Source organism: Somniosus microcephalus, unplaced genomic scaffold (assembly GCF_052327205.1).
Source record: "Somniosus microcephalus isolate GS21.2 unplaced genomic scaffold, FLI_Smic_1.0 unresolved_chr4, whole genome shotgun sequence".
Classification (NCBI taxonomy): domain Eukaryota; kingdom Metazoa; phylum Chordata; class Chondrichthyes; order Squaliformes; family Somniosidae; genus Somniosus; species Somniosus microcephalus.
Genome location: NW_028225182.1, coordinates 40,564,027 through 40,569,835, shown reverse-complemented (window position 1 = coordinate 40,569,835; position 5,809 = coordinate 40,564,027). Strand labels below are relative to the sequence as shown.

General features: G+C 49.0%; 1 long non-coding RNA gene across 1 annotated transcript; it reads right to left on the bottom strand.

Annotated features, from left to right (window-relative positions):
- Positions 1–210: 210 nt before the first annotated feature.
- Positions 211–4,591, bottom strand: LOC147090604 (uncharacterized). The gene is made up of 3 exons (XR_015075347.1): positions 4,393–4,591; positions 4,182–4,274; positions 211–2,125 (listed from the first exon to the last, which is right to left on the bottom strand). It is a non-coding gene; the product is annotated as an uncharacterized LOC147090604 (long non-coding RNA).
- Positions 4,592–5,809: the final 1,218 nt, after the last annotated feature.

Here is a 5,809-nt window from a genome sequence, read left to right as displayed (position 1 = left end):
TCCCTCCCCAACGGCACTGTGGGAGTATCTTCACCGCAGCGGTTCAAGGTGGCGGCTCACGACCAATGTCCCCTCTAAGGTGCGCGGCCGAGCGGTAATCTGAAAGGTCCCACGCAGGCCGCTCACCAGCTTTTACAAGTGAATATCATGCACGCGCCCACATCCCACGAATGAATTTAAAAAAAAGCTACTGAAAGAAAGTGGCAGATATAGTTTGGCAACATGGTGAATTTATTTATTGAGATATCCAGTTAAAACAACACATCCAATGTCTCCTCAGAGTGAATCAGTTTAAACAGCAAGGGACCAGATAATCACCGGATGATCAGTAATATATCAATAAGAATTGATATATATAACACCCCAATCTACATCGAAGGGGCTGAGGTGGAGAGGGTCAGCAGCTTCAAATTCCTGGGTGTATTCATTACGGAGGACTTAACGTGGTCTCATCACATCGATGTCGTAACCAAGAAGGCATGCCAACGCCTACGCCTGTTCTTCCTCAGGAGACTGAAAAAATTTGGAATGGCCCCCCAGATTCTCACCAACTTCTACCGGTGCACCATCGAGAGTATCCTGTCCGGCTGCATCGCTACCTGGTATGGCAACTGCACCGCCACAGACCGCAAGGCTCTACAGATGGTGGTGAAAGCTGCGCAACGTACTATAGGAATTAAACTACCTGCTGTGCAGGATATCTACCCCGAGAGGTGCCGGGGGAAGGCCCTGAGAATCATTAAAGACGCGAGCCACCCCAGCCACAACCTCTTCGCCCTGCTCCCGTCCGGTAAGAGATACCGAAGCATACGGTCTCGTACCAACAGGTTTCAAAACAGCTTCTACCCCCAGGCCATAAGACTCATGAACGATTAATTTATTATTATTTATTACTGTTTTATTTATTATTACTGTCTTTCTATTAGTATTTCTATTAGTATTTTTATCATTGTTATGCCATATTTATTCCAATGTTGGGAGGACTCGTAAAAATCAACATTTCATTGTGCAGTACACACGTCTGCTGCATATAACAAATAAAATTGAATTGAATTGAATTGAGTTGCACACCAATCAGTGACCGTCGCTGGACAGACAACAGGATGCAGCTGGTACAGTGAGAAGCAGACTGCCGTTAACACGCAGTTGTGACAGCAGAAGGGATCAGCTGGATAGTTTTCGATTAAAAGCACAAACCAAGCCTCGGTTTTAATTATAGGGCTTCTAATGAGCCGATTATGCATCGTTTTCAAAAACGAGTATTGCTGGCCCCCCCCCCCCCAAATTCCGGTTCTGACTCCTGACAGTACTTCCCCTCTGAGTTCTCATTCTGAACACACACAGCCAACCAAAGCAGGCTTGTTTCCTGCATTACATGATCTGTTATATACACAGCGTCGCAGCACAGATGATCTGGAACTATTCCTGGTTCAACTAGAGTGGGTGCTGGCAGACCACAGGGAGTTCAGCATGTCAGAGGAAGAAATAGTACTTTTATAGTTTTATCGTTATGTACTATGCTCAAACCCACCGAGGCTTTCATCGCGCTGTTGTCTGTAGAATTAGGGCAGGAAAGCCATCCGTTCCAAGGGTCTTTCCACTGGTGCCAATATTCTAGTGCTAGCACCAATCTGTGTGGCGTGATGCTGAGGAATCAACTGATAGAGAGATGCAATGCTTGTAGCTCCAATGCAGCTGGCTGTGGACCCTGAAATAGAACAATGCCGCATGGGTCGCAGTAGTGGGTACTCTGAGGGAGGAGCTTTCCTCTGCGTCTAACCTGGGACTGCTTGAAGTCCCAACTGGGTGTCTAAACTGCCAAGCACTCCATTCCCCTGCACAACCACCCGCCACTTTATCGAGCACAAAATTCACTCTAAAATGCTTACAGTCAGAGAAGGACAATCTACGATCATATCAGTGGTTAATAAACACTTTTCGGGACAGGTGCGTTTTCTCTACCTCACTGTTAAAAAATCTTTTCCTGTAATGATCCTTCAAGTTGCAATCACAACCCTTCAGCGTGATCGCAAGTGCCTCAAGTCTGAGGAACGTCCGCCTGCTTATTTATGGTTGTCGCTGCGCTCTTGAGGGTTGCCAGTCTGTTCTGAAACATACTCCACACCTGATGGGAAAGAAGATAGGCACATTAAGTTAATGGATATTTAGAATCGTTTTACATTCAAAATTGATCTTACAAAGGATTGCTGAGAGTGACAGTTACACAGCCTGTCTCTGTAACCTCCTCCAGCCCTACAATCCTCCGAGATCTCGGCGCTCCTCCAATTTTGGCCTCTTGCTCATCCCCGGTTTTAATCCCTCCACCATTGGCGGCCGTGCCTTCAGCTGCCAAGGCCCTCAGCTCTAGAATTCCCTCCCTAAACCTCTCCGCCTCTCTCTCCTCCTTTAAGACGCTCCTTAAAACCTACCTCTTTGACTGTCCCAATATCTCATGATGTGGCTCGGTGCCGAATGTTGTTTGGCAACACTCCTGTGAAGCGTCTTGGGGTTTTTTATTATGTTAAAGGCACGATATAAATGCCAGTTGTTATTACTTTCTGTTAAAAATACCCTACAGTTCTACTCATCATAGAATAGTACAGCACAGAAGGACTTGCATTTATACAGCGCCCATCCGAGTCTGCGCTGGCTCTTTCGAATAGCAATCCAGTTAGTCCCACTCCCCCGCTCTTTCCTCATATCCCTACAATTTTTTCTCCTTTAAGTATTTATCCAATTCCCTTTGAAGGTTGCTATTGAATCTGTATCAATGGCCATTTATGGTACAGAATTATACTGTTACAAGGTGGTGTGATAACGGGTGCTGTTTATTCCAATGATGGAGCTGCTCTTGAAAACGTAGCACAGGGCTCGGTGAGATTCATAAATAAAGCATTAAGCCAGACAGGGTTCATGGGGTGATCCGAGTTGTCTAGTTAGCCCCTGCAGAGAGGGAAAGACAGCGATAGGCCTTCTCCCTGATCAGTTTCGAGTGACCCTGCTGCAAGGTGTGCACATCACTCGAGAACAGGAGACGGCTCAGCTGTGATGCCCCCCACGGCCAAACAGCTGGCTGAAACTTACCAGTCACACATGGAGAACAGAGACCCGACGAGGAACCTCAGGCTGCTTGGCATCACAGAACGGTCAGCACGCAAGTCAGACTGGAGCACAAAACTCCCAAAAAGGAGGCACTGCTTGTCCTAATGGTGCAGCGGTGGCTCAGTGGGTAGCACTCTCTCTCGCCTCCGAGTCAGAAGGTTGTGGGTTCAAGTCCCACTCCAGAGACTAGAGCACAAAAATCTAGGCTGACGCTCCCCAATGCAGTGCTGAGGGAGTGCTACACTGTCGGAGGTGCCATCTTTCGGAGGAGACGTAAAACCGAAGCCCCGTCTGCTCTCTCGGGTGGACATAAAAGATCCCGCTGCCACTATTTCGAAGAAAAACAGGGGAGTTATCCCCGGTGCCCTGGCCAATATTGAACCCTCAACCAACATCACTAAAAAACATATGATCTGGTCATTATCACGTTGCTGTTTGTGGGAGCTTGCTGTGCGCAAATTGGCTGTCGCGTTTCCCACATTACAAGTGACTACACTTCAAAAAGTACTTCATTGGCTGTAAAGCGCTTCGGGATGACCCGAGGTGGTGATAGGCGCTGTAGAAATGCAAGTCTTTTCTTTCTTTAAAGGGAAAAGCTAGCGTACTACTTACAGTTCTGGTCACCACATTACAGGAAAGATGTGATTACACTAGATGAGATTTACGAGGATGTCGCCGGGACTGGAGAATTTTAGCTATGAGGGAAGATTGGCGAGGCTGGGGTTGTTTTCTTTGGAACAGAGGAGGCTGAGGGGAGATTTAATTGAGGTGCATAAAATTATGAGAGTGATAGGAAGGACCTATTTCCCTTGGCAGAGAGGTCAATAACCAGGGGGCAGAGATTTAAAGGTGGGGGTCTGGAACTCACGGCCTGAAAGGGTGGAAGAGGCAGAAACCCTCACCGCATTTAAAAAGTACTTGGATTATACACTTGAAGTGCCGTAACCTACAGGGCTATGGACCAAGAGCTGGAAAGTGGGATTAGGCTAGATAGCACTTTTTCGAACAGCGCGGACACGATGTGCCGAATGCCGTAAATTTCTCTTTATTTATGATCAGGGTGGATGCCGAGCACTGACCTGCGCCACCTTCTCCACCTCTCCCGTTTGCTCAGCCCAGCGGCAAAGGTTCTGCTGCAGTTCCCTCATCAGTCGGACGGCTTCTTCCAGCTCCTGCAGGGATGAGGGGGGGGAGGAAAAAATATAAAAAAGGCGAGAAATTAATGCTGTGTGTGTTACCCGGGAACCTTTTCCTCCCTCATTTACCTCAGCCCCCTCCTCCTCGCGGTACCTGGTTGATCCCCCGCTGGTAAGCCCGCTTCGCCTCCTCAAACTCGGGGCCGCCGCTTCGCGCCATTTTTTTCAACGGTTGTCCGCCTCGCTCCCCCCCACCGTGTGCGCATGTGCGGCGCCATGACCGCGACTGCACGCAAGGCGCTGGGGCTACGCATGCGCTCAAGGGACGATGGAAATCGTGTAACCCTGACGCATGCGCTCAGGGGAGCGGTGGCAAACCTGACGCATGCGCTCAGGGGAGCGGTGGCAAACCTGACGCATGCGCTCAAGGGACGGTGGCTAACCTGACGCATGCGCTCAACCGACTATGGAAATAGGACGACCCTGACGCATGCGCTTAAGGGACGATGGCTAATCTGACGCATGCGCTCAACCGACTATGGAAATAGGACGACCCTGACGCATGCGCTCAAGGGACGATGGCTAATCTGACGCATGCGCTCAACCGACTATGGATTGTGGTTACCCTAGTGTTCAAGGGACGATTGACTGACCCGACGCATGCGCGCAACCGACTATGGAAATAGGACTACCCTAACGCATGCGCTCAAGGGACGGTGGCTACCCTCTCTGACGCATGCGTCCCTGGGGCGGACTGCGGCAGGTGCCGAGCTGGCTAACTGCGCGTGCGCATTGGGACAGTGCTTGCACCTGTCTGCTCAAGGTGTCTTGTGACAACCTGCAGCATCCTGGAGACCTACCTTAATCCCCCAAGCAAATGGGCAGTGTTGTGCCGCATTGCGATTGCCAACTAAAGGCTGGCAGCAAATCAAACCTTTCTCACCCCGCATAGTCAGAATCATTGAAATTTACGGTACAGAAGGAGGCCATTCGGTCTATCGTGTCCGTGCTGGCCGAAAAAGAGCTATCCAGCCTAATCCCACTTTCCAGCTCTTGGTCCGTAGCCCTGCAGGTTACGGCACTTCACGTGCATATCCGAGTACTTTTTAAATGTGATGAGGGTTTCTGCCTCTCCCACCCTTTCAGGCCGTGAGTTCCAGACCCCCACCACCCTCTGGGTGAAAAAATGTTCTCCTCAACTCCCCTTTAATCCTTCTATCAATTACTTTAAATCTATGCCCCCTGGTTATTGACCTCTCTGCTAAGGGAAATAGGTCCTTCCTATCCACCTATCTAGGCCCCTCATAATTTTATACACCTCAATCAAGTCTCCCCTCAGCCTCCTCTGTTCTAAGGAGAACAACCCCAATCTTTCCTCACAACTAAAATTCCCCAGTCCTGGCAACATTCTCGTAAATCTCTCTTGTGCAATCACATCTTTCCTGTAATGTGGTGACCAGAACAGTATGCAGGACTCTAGCTGTGGCCTAACTAGTGTTTTATACAGTTGAAGCATAACCTCCCTACTCTTGTATTCTATGCCTCAGCTAATAAAGGAAACTTGCATTTAA